General features: G+C 42.1%; 1 protein-coding gene across 1 annotated transcript in view; it reads right to left on the bottom strand.

The window, feature by feature from the left end:
* The window catches only part of csf1ra (colony stimulating factor 1 receptor, a), a 156,260-nt gene extending 136,681 nt beyond the window's left edge, over positions 1–19,579 (bottom strand). Inside the window, exon 1 of the mRNA XM_028813046.2 lies at positions 19,451–19,579. The gene's annotated coding sequence lies outside the window, so the exon portion shown is untranslated. The remainder of the gene's footprint in view (positions 1–19,450) is intronic.
* Positions 19,580–19,857: the final 278 nt, after the last annotated feature.

The following is a 19,857-nucleotide window of genomic DNA, read 5'->3' as shown; positions in this document are numbered from 1 at the left end:
TCAGACACACTTATGCACATACATACACCCAAGCATACTCACAATGTGCCACTTGAAAGTCACCTCTCAACTTAACATTCTCATTGATTGGACTATATGGTGAAACACCCATGAAGAGGAAAACACAAACTCCAGATCTGAACCCACGACCCAATAATTGTGTCTTTAACAATAATCCAACTTTTTTCATGGAATCCATTATACATTGGCTCTAATATAAGACTTCTCCATCCCTTCTTCAGTGGTTGTGGATGCATAGTCACTTGCCCATTTTCCAATGGTTATATCCTGAATATCTCTATCCCTTCTTAAGGACTGTCTACTGAATGTCTTTGTTAAGAACACTTCATGGTGTCCAAGGATCCATTGAGACATAAGATGACCAGGAGAGATAAGTGCTAAGCAGGACTTAACCTTGAACAGTACCAAAGGACGAAACTGATAAGATAGGCCAAGAAGACGAAAGGGGAAGACAAGGCCTCCTAGTCCAGGAAATGATAAATCCTACAACTGTGGCCTACCTATAGAATTGAACTTTATTATTTGTCCCCAGATGGAAATTTAGCTTTTTATAGAAGCTCTTTAAATAAATACATGCATAAATAAATAAATGATGATATTTATATATATTGTGATGCCCAAGGGCGCGTACAGCCGCCCTAACCCTGACACAGACAGGCAGGACACAGTTCACACAGCACACGGTTTATTAACATTGTTGCCTTACAGCACAGAAGGCACAGAGCACAACACAGTGTCCACTTACCACCAGTCCTTCTACCTCCACTCCTCCTCAAGAGCTTTGTCTTCTGATTCCATCCTTTGAGTGGTGTTAACTGGCTCCTTCAATAGGGCACCCGAAAGGAGTCCGGGTGCCCAATGAGCTTCTTCTGGCAGAAACTTCCTGGTGTTATGGATGTGCTGTCAAATAGGGCCCTGTAAAAGTTCAGGTGCCCCCTGGCATTGACCACAGGCCCCAGCAGGGTTGAGCTTCCATTATCAAAACCTCTGCAAGACAAGGGGGCTGCCCTCTGTCGGTCTGGGGCAGAAATGGTTTTGCAAAAAACACTCTTCCCCAGTCCTTCCATACTCAAGGTATCCCAGCCAGGTAAGGGCGCTGGCCATCCACCGCAATATTCATATATATATATATATATATATATATATATATATAATATATATATATATATATATATATATATATATATATATATATACAGTATCTCATAAAAGTGAGTACACCCCTCACATTTTTGTAAATATTTTATTATATCTTTTCATGGGACAACACTGAAGATATGACACTTTGATACAATGTAAACCCTATTGAGTATCTGTGGGGCATCCTCAAACGGAAGGTGGTGGAGTACAAGGTCTCTAACATCCACCAGCTCAGTGATGTCATCATGGAGGAGAGGAAGAGGATTCCAGTGGCAACCTGTGAAGCTCTAGTGAACTCCATGCCCAAGAGAGTTAAGGCAGTGCTAGAAAATAATGGTGGCCACACAAAATGTTGACACTTTGGGCCCAATTTGGACATTTTTCACCTAGGGGTGTACTCACTTTTGTTGCCAGCGGTTTAGACATTAATGGCTAGTTATTTTGAGGGAACAGCAAATTTACAAGCTGTACACAGACTTCTTTACATTGTATCAAAGTGTCACATCTTCAGTGTTGTCCCATGAAAAGATATAATAAAACATTTACAAAAATGTGAGGGCTGTACTCACTTTTGTGAGATACTGTATACACACTATGGTTTGAACACACACCACAATGACTAAACAGTAAGACAGTGTCAGAAGAAAGATGGAAAACTTCTGATTTGGCAGTCCTAGACCAGTAAATTGTTATGCAGAAGTACTGATGTTGGTATACAGGAGCCCCAGTAGCATTTCTTGACACACATCTGCTGAATAATTCACTGGCTAAAAGTCCTCAGTGTTAGTGTGTCATCAAGAGGATGTGCAGCATTGTTCATAACAGGACTCATTTTGTTTTCTCTGCAAGTCCTTCATGTCTCCCTCTCTGTCTCCCCACTCACCCCAGTGTGTCCGATCAGTTAGAGACGACAGTGACAGCTATGTTCACCTTCTCCCGATTTCTGTCCCGCCATCATGCTTCAGCTCCCAGCCAAGACGTGACTAATTGGCCCTCTATCTACCCATACAGTCTCATAGTGTCCCCTGGATTCTGGGGAGGATCCATCCAAGTCGCTGCTCCAACCTAACAATTCAGTGGGGATACCCCCTAGCAGCGCTGACAGCTTTGCTCCCTACAGGGGCCTGACAACACCGCCTCCTCTGCTTTACCGCTCTCACTTACTCTAACTCTTTTGCCATGATGTTACACTTTCCATACTTGTCCTCCCAATCGTTCTCCTTTCTCCCCTATTTACTGCTCGAGCTCTGCTCTTTAAACTATTGGCGGGCATAGGTTCCTAATTAGATGCCCAGGGTTATTAATGAGGCAATCAGTTGCACCATGAGCATCTGCACATGAATGCACAATCAGCGGATCACTTCATCAAACCCCAAAGACGTTCCTCTATGTTGACCTGCCCTCCAAAGTTAACCACACTGTGTCTATTTAAAACCACACAGGCACCACCACAGGCCTCATCTCACGACAATGGCACATCACTAACATTTGTAAAAGCAATGCTAATGTTTGTGAGGCGCCATCTTTTGGATAGATAGATAGATAGATAGATAGATAGATAGATAGATAGATAGATAGATAGATAGATAGATAGATAGATAGATAGATAGATAGATAGATAGATAGAAGGGGAAATTCACATACTCCAGCAGCAGCATACTGATACAAAAACAATATTAAATTAAAGAGTAATAAAAATGCAAGTATAACAGACAATAACTTTGAATAATGTTAACGTTTACCCTCCCGGGTGGAATTGAAGAGTCGCATAGTTTGGGGGAGGAACGATTTCCTCAGTCTGTCAGTGGAGCAGGACGGTGACAGCAGTCTGTCGCTGAAGCTGCTCCTCTGTCCGGAGATGACACTGTTTAGTGGATGCAGTGGATTCTCCATAATTGATAGGAGCCTGCTGAGCGCCCGTCGCTCTGCCACAGATGTCAAACTGTCCATCTCCATTCCTATAATAGAGCCTGCCTTCCTCACCAGTTTGTCCAGGCGTGAGGCGTCCCTCTTCTTTATGCTGCCTCCCCAGCACACCACCGTGTAGAAGAAGGCGCTCGCCACAACCGTCTGATAGAATATCTGCAGCATCTTATTGCAGATGTTGAAAGATGCCAGCCTTCTAAGGAAGTATAGTCGGCTCTGTCCTCTCTTGCACAGAGCATCAGTATTGGCAGTCCAGTCCAGTTTATCATCCAGCTGCACTCCCAGGTATTTATAGGTCTGCACCCTCTGCACACAGTCACCTCTGATGATCACGGGGTCCAGGAGGGGTCTGGGCCTCCTAAAATCCACCACCAGCTCCTTGGTTTTGCTGGTGTTCAAGTGTAGGTGGTTTGAGTCGCACCATTTAACAAAGTCCTTGACACATGCAATGTAATTCATTACTATAAATGTTTTTTCTGCACCACCTGTTGGAATGATAATGACATAGCAATTGGATGGACACCAAAGATACACAGACACTTCGCCAGATTTTATGGCGGATTACTGGTATTGCCAAAAGCCATACTGATAATTAATTAACTGACTGCATAACATCAATCAATCAATCAATTCTTCTTTTCACTTCGCACACAAATTCCTACACCAGGTACCCAACACAGAGAACAATGTGAAGAGAGCACCCCATATGAGTTACTTTAGTTCCACTACAGAAGTTAAGCAGAAGTCTGCAAGTTTATTTAAAGACAGCATTAATGGATTCTTGCCAAATTATGCAACCATTTCTTGCAGAGAAAATGTAAGCTTTTGTAGTTTTAGATAATACAGGACGTGACTTTCCCACTGATTTATGAAGGGTCGGTTGGGATTGTTGCAGCTGAGCAGGGTAAGTTCATGAAGTATCCTGTCTCCTTCACTTTCTGCACACTTTATTAGATTAGGTTAGATTAGATTAGATTAGATTAGATTAGATTAGATTAGACAAGGGGGCTCCGCCCCCTGCTCGCTTCGCTCGCCTACCCCCGCCGTATTGAACCCGTGCCCGCTGGGCAGCCACGTGTGAGGATGACTCACATTTAATACGGAGTGTTCGCCCGTGTCACTCTGGGCCCCCCCACTGTTAATACGGAGCTCCGTCCGTACTATTATGCGGTGCATTGTGGACTACTGCGGACCCCGTAGTGCTTCCCCTTTCAGTTTGTATCTCGGTCAGTCGAGCTTTTGTTTTTGAAGCTTTTGAATTCCGGTCTTCATTATCTGTAACCTGCTGTCCATGTGTTTGACCCCCTCGTTTAACCTGTTTATGATGTTTTACTTTGCTTTCTACTCTGTCTTTCATTTCTGATCTCACTTTATTCTGCTTTTGTTTCAATGACACCTGGTCCATGGTGAATATATTTTCCCTTTTTCGAGTAATAATTTTCATTTGTTTGCGATACTGGGATATTTATCGTACTGTTAATAATGCATCACTGTAATGTGATTCACCTATGCTGTATAATTTGGACGTGTGAGGATGACGTATGTTTAATACGGAGCGTTCGCCCGTGTCACTCTGGGTCTCCCCACTGTTACTACGAAGCTCTTTCTGAACTATTATGCGGTGCATTGTGAAGCACTGCGGACTCTGTAGTGTTTCCCGTTTCACTTCGTATCTCGTTCAGTCGAGCTGTTTCTTTTTGGAGCAGTGCCTGCTTGGTCTGCGGCATTTCAGGCGCACGTTGTAGGTGCCTGCATTCATTAATTATATCCAGGCAGGCACGTGTTTGTATCTCGGTCGCTCGAGCTGTGTCGTGTTGAATCCGTGCCTGCTTTGTCTACTCAGTTTGAGACGCGCATTGTAGGCGTCCACGTTCATTAGATCTGTCCACGCGGGCTCGGTGTCGAAGCTGTGTTAGTTGTTGAGCTGTTTGGTTTTGGAGCCGAGACAGTTTTGCTTCCGCGGTTTCAGACGCGTGTCCGTACCATCTCGGGTTTGATGTATGAACCTTTGTAGACTCCGTAGTGTGTCCCGTTTCACTCTGGGGCGGGGCGTTGACTCCTCTTGTTTTACTATGTCTCCTCCTGCGTCTTCACCACGCATTAGTGCCACTCACAATATGGCGGCGACGCCTGCGCCTTCCGTGTAATGTCGGTTTTTATCATGCTGTGTAGGCACCTTTGCCTTTTGTACTTTACCGCGCCTTCCGACGCACGATGTAGGCGCCTGCACCTCCGCTGTGTGGTGTGGACGTTTAACTGTCGTTGTTTCTGCCTTTATATTATGTATCTCGGTGTGCATGTGTTTCATGCCAAAGTTTTTTTGAAGCTGTTGCATTCCAGTTTTCATCATCTGTAACCCGCTCTCCATGTGTTCATCCCCGTTCTTTAATCCCTTTATAAAGTTTGACTTTGTTTCCTACTCTGTGTTTTATTTCTGACCTCGCTTTATCCTGCTTGCGGCATGTCAGACGGTTCATAGTCTCTCTCGTTTTACTCTGGGGAGGGGGGCTTTGTTCTGTAACCTGCTCTCCATATGTTTGTCCCTGTTCTTTAACCTCTTTATGACTTTTTACTTTGTTTCCTACTCTGACGGTTCGTAGTCTCTCCCGTTTTGCTCTGGTGCGAGGCGGGGGCGGGGGGGGGGGGGGGCTTTGTGTGGCGCCTGCGCACTATGTCTTTTGCGTCCATGGGCAGGTCCCTGCGTCCATATCCGGTTTACCATTCTCGTTTAGTAATATGGATTACGAAAACTTCCTCTTGGATGACAGAGAGCTGCTGCTATTATGAACAGGCTTATAGGTGGCAGAAAGATGAGGTCAGGCCTGCTCTGATATTGTGTTGTAGATTTCATTTTAAATGGATACATTTGCAATTTTTGCCCATCAATCTACATTTAGTAACCCATAATGACAAAATGACAACATGTTTTCAGAAAGCTTTGCAAATTTATTAAAAATCACCAACTGACTACTTAGGTGACACATTAAGTGCAGGCAGAGATGCGAGCACAGGACTGATAGCCAGGTTGACAGATGCATGGAAGAAGTTCAGGGAGCTGACACCCATTCTGACTTCTAAAGGAGTCTCTCTGGCATTGAAGGGAAAAGTTAATGAAAGCTGTGTGAGGGGCAGTATGGTAGTATGCGCTATGGGAGAGAGACATGGCTGATGAAAAAGGGGCATGAGGCAAAGTTAGATTAAAAGAAAGACTTTCTGTGATGGTGATAGGTGTTTCTGATGAGGAGAAACAAATGTGAAATGTGAAAAGTAGAGGATGACAGGTTGCATTGTTTGATGATTAAGGCTTTGGACTTCAAACCCTGCAGTTGTGGGTTCAAATCCCACTACTGACAATGAGCAAGTCACTTGACCTGCCTGTGCTCCAATTGGGAAGCCAAAAAAAAAATGTAACCAAATGTATCATAAATGTTGGAAGTCATCTTGGAGAAAGGTGTCTGCTAAATAAATAAATGTAAATGTAATGATGATTGCGTAAAGAGGTACACCAAGTTGGAGGAAGAGGTCACGATGACAAGAAGAAGGCCAAAGAAAACATGGTTGGAGATGGTGTCAGATGATATGAAAAGAATTGGTCTCACCCTAAAGGATATCGTGGACTACAGAAACTGGAGGAAAGAGATTTAAGAGCAAGCTAAGTTGGGTTAACCCATAAAACATCTGAGCAAGCTAAGTTGGGTTAACCCATAAAACATCTGCTAAACTGGTGATGATGTTGATGATTATGATTACAAAGACTAAATATGATTCTAATTTGTTATGAGATTTGAGTCAACCGTTGGGGTTAAATACTGGTTAGGAGAGTACAGCTTCAAATCGGGGAGAAAAATAATGCTGGGAAGTTTGCAATGGTGGAGAACTGGTGAGAGATGATGCTTGTCACTCCAAAGAGTGGTGGCTCTGAAGCTCATATCTGGAAATGTTGACAGTTCAAATCTGGTTATTGCCAGAAGGGATCCTACTCCGTTATGCCCTTGAGCAAGGCACGAAACCTGAAAATTGCTCCAGGGAGAACTGTACAATGGCTGACCCTGTGCTCTGACATGCAAAACGGGAATTTACCCTCGGGGGTCAGTAAATTATTTTGAATTAAAAACTGCAATAAATAACTCCATAGATTATGAAAAAATGAGAGAAATTCCTGAATATAAAACTGTTTATGAGTTGGAACTCTGCAGAAATGGAAACCAGCAGACAAGACCCTCAAAGTAAAGAACGATATTGAAACTGCAAGCACAGTAGAGACTCCATTATGTTGTGGGGTCAATTTGAGGCCTTGTACACATCGTGAAATCTGAAAACTATATAAGCATTTTTGAAACATGACATGTGGCCAAGTGTCGTAAAACCGGACATGTGTCGAATGTGTTGGTCCAACTGCTGGATAATAATCTTAAACAAAAATCCAAAAACCCCAGGGAATGGGGAAACGGGTCAAGACGTAATGCTGGGCTGTCCGAAACTACTCATCAGTAATTGAAAATGTGAACTTAAAGGCGGTTATCCATTCTGTGCAACTAAGCACTAAGTGCTTTAATTGTTTTTATTTTTTCTACAGAAATGCTAGGTCTTACATTTTTTTTCCTTACTGTTGTTTTTTTTATTAGTTTTCTTTTTTAAAAAAGTGAAACTAAACTAAGAAAAATGAGAAGGCCAACATTTTCAGGTTGTCTGTTTATGGTATAGCATGAAACTGAAAGGGTTTCAACCCCTTTCAGCATAACTTATTTACATGTGCACAAACATTAATTTGCAAATTTATATCAGCCAATATATTTATATATTTTCACACACATTCAATCTTGTGGAGTGTTTCAAGAGTCTTTGTGAAAGAAGGCACAATGTAATGCAATGTTGTGTTACATAAAAATATACATGCACAAATCTTTATATATATAGTGGAGACATAACAAATGTAATGTACACACATAAATATAATTATATCAAAGTATTTATAGCACATTTACATATTTATGCATAGACAAAAGTCTTTTAACTTGGTTTTCAACATATAAATATGCATTTAAAATGTTCACACATACAGTGCATCCAGAAAGTATTCACAGTGCATCACTTTTTCCACATTTTGTTATGTTACAGCCTTATTCCAAAATGGATTAAATTCATTTTTTTCCTCAGAATTCTACACTCAACACCCCATAATGACAACGTGAAAAAAGTTTACTTGAGGTTTTTGCAAATTTATTAAAAATAAAAAAATTGAGAAATCTCATGTACATAAGTGTTCACAGCCTTTGCCATGAAGCTCAAAATTGAGCTCAGGTGCATCCTGTTTCCCCTGATCATCCTTGAGATGTTTCTGCAGCTTCATTGGAGTCCACCTGTGGTAAATTCAGTTGACTGGACATGATTTGGAAAGGCACACACCTGTCTATATAAGGTCCCACAGTTGACAGTTCATGTCAGAGCACAAACCAAGCATGAAGTCAAATGAATTGTCTGTAGACCTCCGAGACAGGATTGTCTCGAGGCACAAATCTGGGGAAGGTTACAGAAAAATTTCTGCTGCTTTGAAGGTCCCAATGAGCACAGTGGCCTCCATCATCTGTAAGTCGAAGAAGTTCAAAACCACCAGGACTCTTCCTAGAGCTGGACGGCCATCTAAACTGAGCAATCGGGGGAGAAGGGCCTTAGTCAGGGAGGTGACCAAGAACCTGATGGTCACTCTGTCAGAGCTCCAGAGGTCCTCTGTGGAGAGAGGAGAACCTTCCAGAAGGACAATCATCTCTACAGAAATCCACCAATCAGGCCTGTATGGTAGAGTGGCCAGATGGAAGCCACTCCTTAGTAAAAGGCACATGGCAGCCCGCCTGGAGTTTGACAAAAGGCACTTGAAGGACTCTCAGACCATGAGAAAGAAAATTCTCTGGTCTGATGAGACAAAGATTGAACTCTTTGGTGTGAATGCCAGGCGTCACGTTTGGAGGAAACCAGGCACCATCCCTACAGTGAAGCATGGTGGTGGCAGCATCATGCTGTGGGGATGTTTTTCAGCGGCAGGGACTGGGAGACTAGTCAGGATAAAGGGAAAGATGACTGCAGCAATGTACAGAGACATCCTGGATAAAAACCTGCTCCAGAGCGCTCTTGACCTCATACTGGGGCGACGGTTCATCTTTCAGCAGGACAACGACCCTAAGCACACAGCCAAGATATGAAAGGAGTGGCTTCAGGACAACTCTGTGAATGTCCTTGAGTGGCCCAGCCAGAGCCCAGACTTGAATCCGATTGAACATCTCTGGAGAGATCTTAAAATGGCTGTGCACCGACGCTTCCCATCCAACCTGATGGAGCTTGAGAGGTGCTGCAAAGAGGAATGGGCGAAACTGGCCAAGGATAGGTGTGCCAAGCTTGTGGCATCATATTCAAAAAGACTTGAAGCTGTAACTGCTGCCAAAGGTGCATCGACAAAGTATTGAGCAAAGGCAGTGAAAACTTATGGACATGGGATTTCTCAGTTTTTTTATTTTTAATAAATTTGCAAAAACCACAAGTAAACTTTTTTCGCGTTGTCATTATGGGGTGTTGTGTACAGAATTCTGTGGAAAAAAATGAATTTAATCCATTTTGGCATAAGGCTGTAACATAACAAAATGTGGAAAAAGTGATGCGCTGTGAATACTTTCTGGATGCACTGTATACATATTTAAAAACTGAGCTTACATTTAGATATGCATAAATCTCTCATAAAATGTTCATTCATTCATTTTCATTTTCACTTAATTTAAATAAAGGTTTTAGCTCGAGTCAGTAATCCATCCTGGACAGGGGAAGCAGTTTTGTGTTTACAAGAATTACTTCTCAGTGCTTGGAAATCACTTCAGTTTTTTGTTCTGTCGCCTCTTGACTCGTCCTGATGTCTTGTTACGCAACAATGTCAAGTTTTTTGGGGTTTCTGACTATAAATGGCACTCTAGAACTGAGCAACTCCTTATTTTTAGCCCAAGTTTGGGCCATATTGTGTGCAGGTCATTACACCCTTATGGTAAAGATTAAACCTATAGGTTGTCTTCAGCAAAAATTATCAAAAGGACATGAAGTTGTGCAGGCCACATCAACCGACCCCAGGGGTCGAGGGGTCAAAGTCACTGCTTTTCATAAATCTTTGAAAAGATCGATATTGGTAATATAGCCAAGTGGAGTGTCATGTTATGCTGTTTCAGGATTTCTGATCACAAATATCATATTTTTCATATTCAGTTCTTTACTGGCGGTCCTAGCCCTCTAGGAGCAACTCTCAGAAAATGAAAGATGACAACTTTCAACCATAAGCATGTGGGGTATCATTTTAGATTATTTCAAGGTTAATGATTATGAATATGATTTGATTTTTTGATTTTTAATCCAATATAGGTATCTAGCTCCCCATAGACCTCTATCAGTGGGTGAAAAATGATACATTTCTATTACAGTCCAGCATTTTTAAACTTTAAGCATTTACGTCAAACATGATAATATTTCAAATATATGACACAACTCTTCTTGTTTATGATGTACTCTACCTCATAAAGTAAATCATTATATTTCTTTTCAACACCCACTCTGAATTAGGGCGACTTACGCTAATTCAGTCTTTTTTTATAAATGTACAAGAGAAAGGAAGAGAGCGGCTAAAATGTCAGGATAAATGTTATAGTAGCTGAGCCAGAGTTCATCAACAGATCTCTGCAACACTCCTCTGAAAACGAAAAGGTCATGGGATGTTGACAAATAGAGGAGAACCAACAATCAGATAAGAGTTTTTAATATGTCATCCTCTGCAGCTGGATCTTGGGAAAAATTAACTTCTTGTCCTACAGTAGATCAAAGAATATCTCGCTGTTCAAGTCTGGTCACTTAAGGATTATGAACATTTTGTGTGAAACAGAAACTTTTAATTTCTTGGAAGAGGCCTGACAGCAGTTGCGTTCTGATAAAGGATTCAATCAACAGTTTGGTAAGCAATTTGGGACGCCATTACCACCTTCCTTTGATGATTCTCCTGGTCACAGTTATTGACTTACCAGCACAAAATGCAACGCTCAGCTTGTACACTACCAGCTACCCACTTGGACACAGCAGGGGCATTTAATTAAATCTAATTAATATAATTACTCAACATTATGTGCTCTCAGTGTTAACGAACCATGTAAAGGTGCTAAAATATGCAAAACACACACTATTAACATATAACAATAGTAACATAATATATAAAATGATAAATTGGACTGGACTGCCAATACTGATGCTCTGTGTAAGAAAGGACAGAGCCGGTTATACCTCCATAGAAGGCTGGCGTCCTTCAACATCTGCAATAAGATGCTGCAGATGTTCTATCAGACGGTTGTGGCGAGCGCCCTCTTCTACGCGGTGGTGTGCTGGGGAGGCAGAATTAAGAAGGAGGACGCCTCACGCCTGGACAAATTGGTGAGGAAGGCAGGCTCTATTGTAGGCATGGAGCTGGACAGTTTGACATCCGTGGCACAGCAACGGGCGCTGAGCAGGCTCCTGTCAATCATGGAGAATCCACTGCATCCACTGAACAGGATCATCTCCAGACAGAGGAGCAGCTTCAGTGACAGACTGCTGTCACCGTCCTGCTCCACTGACAGACTGAGGAGATCGTTCCTCCTCCACACTATGCAACTCTTCAATTCCACCCGGGGGGATAAACGTTAATATTATCAAAGTTATTGTCTGTCTGTATACCTGCATTGTTATCACTCTTTAATATTGTTTCTTTATCAGTATGCTGCTGCTGGAGTATGTGAATTTCCCCTTGGGGATTAATAAAGTATCTATCTATCTATCTATCTATCTATCTATCTATCTATCTATCTATCTATCTATCTATCTATCTATCTATCTATCTATCTATCTATCTATCTATCTATCTATCTATCTATCTATCTATCTATCTATCTATCTATCTATAATATAACATATAATAATAACTAATAATCTGAATACGGGCAGTACAGTGGCGTAGTGGTAGCGCTGCTGCCTTGCAGTAAGGAGAACCGGGTTCGCTTCTCCCTGCGTGGAGTTGGCATGTTCTCCCCGTGTCTGTGTCGGTATCCTCCCACACTCTAAAGACATGCAGGTTAGGTGCATTGGCGATCCTAAATTGTCCCTAGTGTGTGCTTGGTGTGTGTGTGTGTCCTGTGGTGGGCTGGCACCCTGCCCGGGGTTTGTTTCCTGCCTTGTGCCCTGTGCTGGCTGGGATTGGCTCCAGCAGACCCCTGTGACCCTGTGTTAGGATATAGCGGGTTGGCCGATGACTGACTGAATCTGCATACACACTAAAATATGCTAAACACACACTAATAACATATAACAAAAATAGCATATTATATATTATACAGTATTATATACCATATGATAATAACTAATATGCTAAACACAGACACACACACACACACACATATATATGTATATATATATATATATATATATATATACAGTATTGTGGTGGGTGACCGGGTCCCATGTCTGGCCAAGATGCCCCTTCTACTTATGTTCTGGGGGAGCAGCCATGGGCTCCTCAGTACCTCCTCTGGGACACTTGGTGGCAGCCCGCAGGGTTCCATGGGAGATGGAGTTCTCCACAACTCTGTGGGGATCTGGGGTGGCTGCCAGGGGGTGCTGCATGGATCCCGGAGCCCACCTGGACAGCCCCACCAGGTGCAATCAGGAAGAGGTGATCAAGAACCTGGAGCACTTCCAGGTGGGCTATAAAAAAGACCGGCAACCACCATTCAGGGCAAGAATTGGGAGGAAGAGGACGAGGCTGCCTGGGAGGAGTGGTGGTGCAAGAAGAAGGGTTGTGATTTGTGGTTGTTACTGTGCTTGGGACTGTGTTGTGGCTGTAGGGTTGATGTGGAAGATGTGCCCTCCAACTGAAGAAAAATAAAAGTGTTGTTGTGTTTTTACATGTGCCTCTGTGTGAGTCTGTGCCGGGCTGGGCACTATATAGCACCTTTATTCACAATATATACCGGTATATATATATATATATATATACTGTATACCCTTCTAGACTGAGCCTTGATGTCACAAGTTCTGTAAAACAGTCATGAGTTCAAACAAAAAGTACGGTCAACAGGCTCCTTGTCCTTTCATTCAGTACATCACAATACATACAAACAGAATACTGTGTTGTCCTCTCCATGAACTCCTCCTAATGAACGTTATCCAACACCTCCTCATTCCCACGCCCCCTCTGATTGAAGGCAGACCCTTTTTATCTCAAACTCAGGACTACTTCCGGTGCCATAGCATTACATGATGGTGGTACTTCTGGGTCAGGTGGAATTCCCTCGAAACAGGGATACATTTCTTCTAAGTTCCCCTTGGTTGGCACCCATGATGCCCAGCAGGGTTGTCCCACAGGACTACAGTTCCCAGCACTCTCTGAGAGCATATGCTGGATGTATTGGCTAGGGAGCGCTAACATATCGGGGGACTGATGTATACTGGATGGTTGTCTCCAATAATCCATCCCCTTGTTAGTTGCATCCGGGAATAAGTGCCCTCCATCCCAGCCAGAACTTCCCTCTATTGTCCCTTCCTATTAAACTGTAGCGAGAATCAAGCAAAGTGACACCTTTTATTGGCTAACTAGAAAGAATACAATATGCAAACTTTTGAGGCAACTCAGGCCCCTTCTTCAGGTGAGACATAATTGCATTACATTACATCTGATTACATTGTGCCTTGAAAGCTTGCATATGGCTAACACGGTACTACACCCTAGTACTACACACATACTGTATATACAGTACATATATGAACTGAGCCATCCTTATTTGGTCTTGACAGGATTTGTGATTTAGCAATGCTAACCATACGCTACTACCCTGCCATAACAAAAATGATATTTCTTTGGATTTTAATTCTACTTTATTTTAATCATTCTAATTTAATTGATTAATACCAAATATTCTAAGAATCATTCCCCCAAATGCCACGTCATGTAGGACATCATTAAACTGATTATTTTGGTTAGTCAGAGAGCAATGTGTTTGTATCAGTTATTGTATTATTTACGTATTGTTCTGATATGTACTGTATGTTGATACAAACTTTTATTATTAGCATCTGCATCTGTACCTGCACTGTTAAAAACAAAGAGCGATGTCACATTGGAACTGTTTTTGGGTCCCAAAAGCACTTTCCACATGAAGTTTATAGTCTTTAGATATGCGAGTATGCCATCCTTGCCACTCAGTTTGCCCCATCTAACAGTGTAACCTAACAAAAGCATTTGTATTTCTCAAAAATTAAGGTGACCCAACGGTTCCCGTTAACATCCCAGTAAATGCCATTATTTAAAAATGGGAATGTGCCAGCTTTGCCAGTCAATTAGACTCATGTGTCCACACTAAGCTAAGCAAAACGCAACTGTAATTTTAAAAAGGCAACCGTGTTTTCTCAAAACTGGGGGATCCAATGCCATTTAACTGCCTGCAGTGCACATTAAACATCACAGTAAATCTCATTCATTAGATATGGGAGGATGCCAACTTTGCCAGTCAATTTGATCTAAGTAACAGTTTTATGATGGACAAACACAATGATGCTTTAACAAAGGCATCTGCATTTTATGGCATTTCAACCTAATGGTGCCTATTCAACATCACAATGACAACTTATATATGGGATTGTGCCAGCATGCCACCACATTAGACCCATGATCCACATTGGACTGGGCAAAACTTAACAGTAATTTTTTAAGGAAATCTGTATTTTCTCAAAATTGTGGAAATTTGGGTTGACCAATGACATTTAACATTTTACTGCGTCTGTGAATCCCATTCATTAGATATGGGAGTATGCCAGCTTTGCCAGTCAATCTGACCTATGTAACACTGTATCCAAACAAAGGCATTTGTATTTCTCAAAAATTATAGTGACCCAACACCATTTAACACTTTTATAATACCCCTTAAACCTCCCAGTAAATCCCATTAATTAAAAGCGTGAATGTACCATTAGACCTATGTGTCCACAGTGAGCTGAGTAAAACATGACTGTAATTTATCTAAACTGTGAAAATTTGGATCGGGAAGGGGTTTGGGTGAATGCCATTTAATTGTTTACAATGTCCATTAACCATCACAATAAATTCCGGTTCATTAGATATGGGAGTATGCCATCTTTTCCACTCAATATGACCCATGTAATAGATTTTGGGCTGGTTGAAACACAATAGTAATTTAACAAAGGACAAAGCAATATTAGCTTGACATCTCATTACATTGCTCATTCAATGTTGCAATAATAAATCATTCATTTAATATCACATTGGAATAGGCAAAACTCAACTGTAATTTTAAAGAACAATGTTTATTTTCTCAAATAGTGAAAATTAGGGAGGCCCAAAGCCATTTAACCAGATGTGGTGCCCACCACAGTAAATGCCATTCATTAGATGTGGGAGTATGCCAGATTTGCCAGTCCATCTGACACATGTAACTGTTTTGGGCTGGACAAAATGCATGACGATTTAAGAAAGACATCTGCATTTTCTGAAAACAGTGGCCCAATGGCATTTCATCCTTTATGGTACCCATTCAACACTACACTAATAACTTATTAAATAATGGGGATGTGCCAGCTTACACATTGGACTAGGCAAAACTCCACTGTAAATTTTAAAGAGAGTTTTAATTTTTTCAATAGGGTGAACAAATGATATTTAAACCTTTCCTGTACCATTCAACATCACAATAATAAATCATTAATTTAAGATGGGAATGTGCCAGGTTGCCAGTAAATTAGACCCATATATCCACAGTGGACTGTGCAAAACTCAACTGTAATTTTAAAAGGTAATCTGTGTTTTGTCAAAACTGTGAAAACTGAGGAGCATACCGTTTACAGCAGGCGTGTCGAACTCTGGGCCTGGAGGGCCACAGTGTCTGCAGGTTTTCATTCTAACCCTTTTCCTAATCAGTGACCAGTTTTCACTGCTAATTAACTTCTTTTACCTTCATTTTAATAGCCCTGTTTTTAAGGATTAAGTCCCCTGAATTTATTCCTTTCTTCATTAAATGGCTGCCAAACAGAAATGAGATGTGAAACAAGCCAACAGATGACCAGCTGAACTGGGAGTTCAAACTCCAACCAATTTCATTCCAATCACTTTCTTAATGAGAAGCTGATTCTTGCTGTTAATTAAACCTGTTATTTAATTGTATGACTTGTTGCTGCTCTCATTCTGCCACAGCAGACATTTCCAAAACTGTTGATTTTTCTGTTTTTTCTTAGAAGACCGTCAAGATGTTTTGGTGACCTGAGAGATCACCCTTACCAAGACCATCACCTTTCTTTATTTTCAGATATTGTGTGATGGGCACAGGTGAGCTGGTCATTTGGCAGCTCGTTTTGTCTCTCATTATTGTTTGGCTGCTGATTAACGAAGAAGAGACAACTAAAGGGCCCTGAATCAAAGTAATGCATATTACTAACCGAGAACAAACCGGATATGGGCGCAGGGACATGGCGATGGGACCATGAGGCGCGCGTCTCATAAACCGCAAGCGAAGTCGTATCCACCGTGAACGAAGGAGTCACGGCCCAAGAACAAAAGAGCTCAACTAACGTGAATGAGAAATGAAGCAACAACGCGCCCATAGCTACCACTAACGACACAACCACACAAAAAAGAGGATTCTGCGCTGCACCCCAGATTCAAACGTGAGAGGCTACGGAGGCCCCACAGGTCCACAATGATAGTACGAAAGGCACAGGCATCACCGCTATATTGTGAGTGGCACTACTGCGGAGTGAAGGCGCAGGCGTCACCTCCATAGTGTGAGTGGCACTACTGCAGAGTGAAGTTAGGAATAATGTGCTGCTTGGGATTGTACAAACCGCTGAACGCTTTACACTAAATTCAAACACAATACAGCTCAACGATACAAATACGAGCCCACCTGGATAAGATCAATGAACGCAGGCGCCTACAACGCGCGTCTGAAACTGCGGAAGCATAGCAGGCACGGGTTCAAAACGAAAGACCACAACTGACGGAAATAAATAATCTCTTTCAAATCTATTTCAGGTTACCCAAGACCAGGGGTTGGCGAGCGAAGCGAGCAGGGGGCAGAGCCCCCTAGTTAAAACTAAGGCAAAAGAAGTTAATTAACAGCAAAAACTGGTCACTGATGAAGAAGATGGCTAGAATGAAAACCCGCAGGCACTGTGGCCCTCCAGGATCGGAGTTTGACACCCGTGGTGTACAGTACCTATTAATCATCACAGTAAATCCCATTCATCTGATGTGGCGGTATGTCCGCTTTGCCAGTCATTATAACCCATACAACAGTGTTGTGATGAGCAAACCACAACTATGACCTAACAAAGGCACCTGTTTCTTCAAAACTGTGAAACTCAACGCCATTTAACCCTTGTATAGTGTCCTTTAGACCAGTGGTCCCCAACCTTTTTGACAGCAGGGACCACTTTATTAGATGCAAATTTTTCCACGGACCGGTTTGGGGTGGCAATTTTATACACAATTTACATAACATTTCTTTTATTATTAAGTTATTAAGCAGTGCGCATACGTTTGCAACTTGAGATTTTTCTTCTTATTTTGCATATAACAAAGACATATGCTTTACATTTGCCATTCCAACAGATTGCACATCACAAACATTAACACTGTTATCGTTTTTTTCGTGTCTGCCGTTTCTATAGGAGGGTGACAATGAGTTAAATTCCAATGGATGTTTTTCATATGTTGACAAGCAATAAGCAAAAGGTATCACTGAAAACCACAGAAAACAAAAACAGCAAAAAAAAAAAAACAGTACGAGGAAAGTTCGAAGAAAGAATTTTTTTTACAATGTTTCTGTTTGGGGATCGTTGTGTAGCCTAAATGTGTACAACTGAGCAGCGACCACAGATCTAACTGCTCTGTGGATGATTCATTCAGGCATTTCAAGGTCATTTCGTTGTAATGAAAGCATCTGCTGAATGTACTTCGTAGTAACGAGATTTCTATAGACTTGTGTCATATGGGGAAACTGTCGGGACCGTAACAATACTTTGTTGTAATACTCTGTCACCTCGGTCTCTCTTCTCTCTCTGCCCGCCCGGCAAACGTTCTGAAAAGTCTGAGTGAGTCTCCGTTGCCGGCAGTTCTCTCGCGGCCCGGCTGTCAGACGGCTGCGGCCCGGTAGTGGGTCGCGGACCGGTGGTTGGGGACCCCTGCTTTAGACAACACAGTAAATCCCACTGGAAGTGTGCCAACTTTGCCAGTTAATTTGACCCATGTTCCCACACACACGGTCAACTGCAATTGAATAAGGCATCATATATTGTCACAAAACTATAGGAATATGAAAGCTGCCCAACACGATGTAACTCATTTGAATTCGTACATCTCCAAATTATTGAAAGTAGATTTTTTTTTCTTCAAATAATGGATCACTATTATTGCGCAAATTAATATACACGTTGCCGAGTATTTTGTGTTGCTGATAAGTTTTTCACAAGTTGTGTGAACGTGTAGCTGGCTAGAAGTGAATTAATAGGCCTACCAGTAGCCAGCCGAATAAACACTGGAGTTGCGGAGAAAGTAGCCAAGTGTCTCGATGCTCGTCAAGTGAGAATGTGGGAGGAAACTGGAGAAGCAGGGAAACACGCGCAAGAAGAGCAGGGAGGACCCACAAACTCCACATAGTCACGGACGATCTAGGAGATGAATCCAGGATTAGCGATGTGAATATATTATGTAACACCTTGCGCTGTTTAATTCCGTGTATATTAAATAAATGCACTCGCCGTGCACTCGGGTCCCAACTCGGGTTGTATGGTGGGTGCTTGCAGCGCACTGTAATCAGCGCTCTCTTATAGATTTAAAATTGAAGTAAACGTACATTGATCTATAGCTTAACATATAATGTGTCCGGTGAATTAGGAAACTGCGCAGCGGAATTAGGCAGAATTTAATTCGCTGCGACCAATTCCGCAGGTGGCAGGCATGACATTATAAAGTCGTAATACAGGTAACACTTGCGCAGCCACATTTGCCGACGTTTTTCTGGAAACGCCATCTGCACAAACTGATGGAGACAGCAGGGTTGGCAATGTGTCACCCTAGTGAACTGCAGCAGGCTTTGAGGAAAACACACAAACTGCACGTGTGACAGTCGCTGTCATTCGAACAGTCAGTCGCCCTTAACATCTGCCCATTCGTAATCGGCACCGACTTACCCAGCCTATCGGGCACACAGCGGAATCCAGCGGCGGTTCATCACAGGGCACCCTCGCGCACACACACTCTTCACACACAAAAAGCCACTCGGCATTACAGAAGATGGTGGGTACTTACTTTAAAACTGTCGAAGATGTCTTCGCGAAGTTCTCAGTAGTTGAATGAGAGAGAATGAAGGAAAAGCTTCTTGTCTGTTATGGTGAAATTGTCAAAGTGAAGATTTGAAAGGCACGAAAAAAAAAAAAAACAACATCAACCGAGAGCAGACACAAGAGAAGACCAGCAATAAAATAAAGAGGCTTGACTGGATATGCGGAGGAATGCATATGACCCGTTAAAGGCTCAAGTGCGTTAAGAAATCCCGTGAATGAGTGCATTGAAGAGGGCACTCCTGAAAGACCTCATGATGGCAATGGTGGATCAAGATGTTTTTAAGCTTGTTTAAATGAAGTTCTCTTTTGTTCAGCAAACTGACAAGATATAGTGGTCTCTTCACATACAGTGGCAATGAGCCATCAGAAACG

The sequence above is a fragment of the Erpetoichthys calabaricus genome, chromosome 11 (genome assembly GCF_900747795.2).
Source record: "Erpetoichthys calabaricus chromosome 11, fErpCal1.3, whole genome shotgun sequence".
Lineage (NCBI taxonomy): Eukaryota > Metazoa > Chordata > Cladistia > Polypteriformes > Polypteridae > Erpetoichthys > Erpetoichthys calabaricus.
This window is presented reverse-complemented; position numbering and strand designations above follow the sequence as displayed.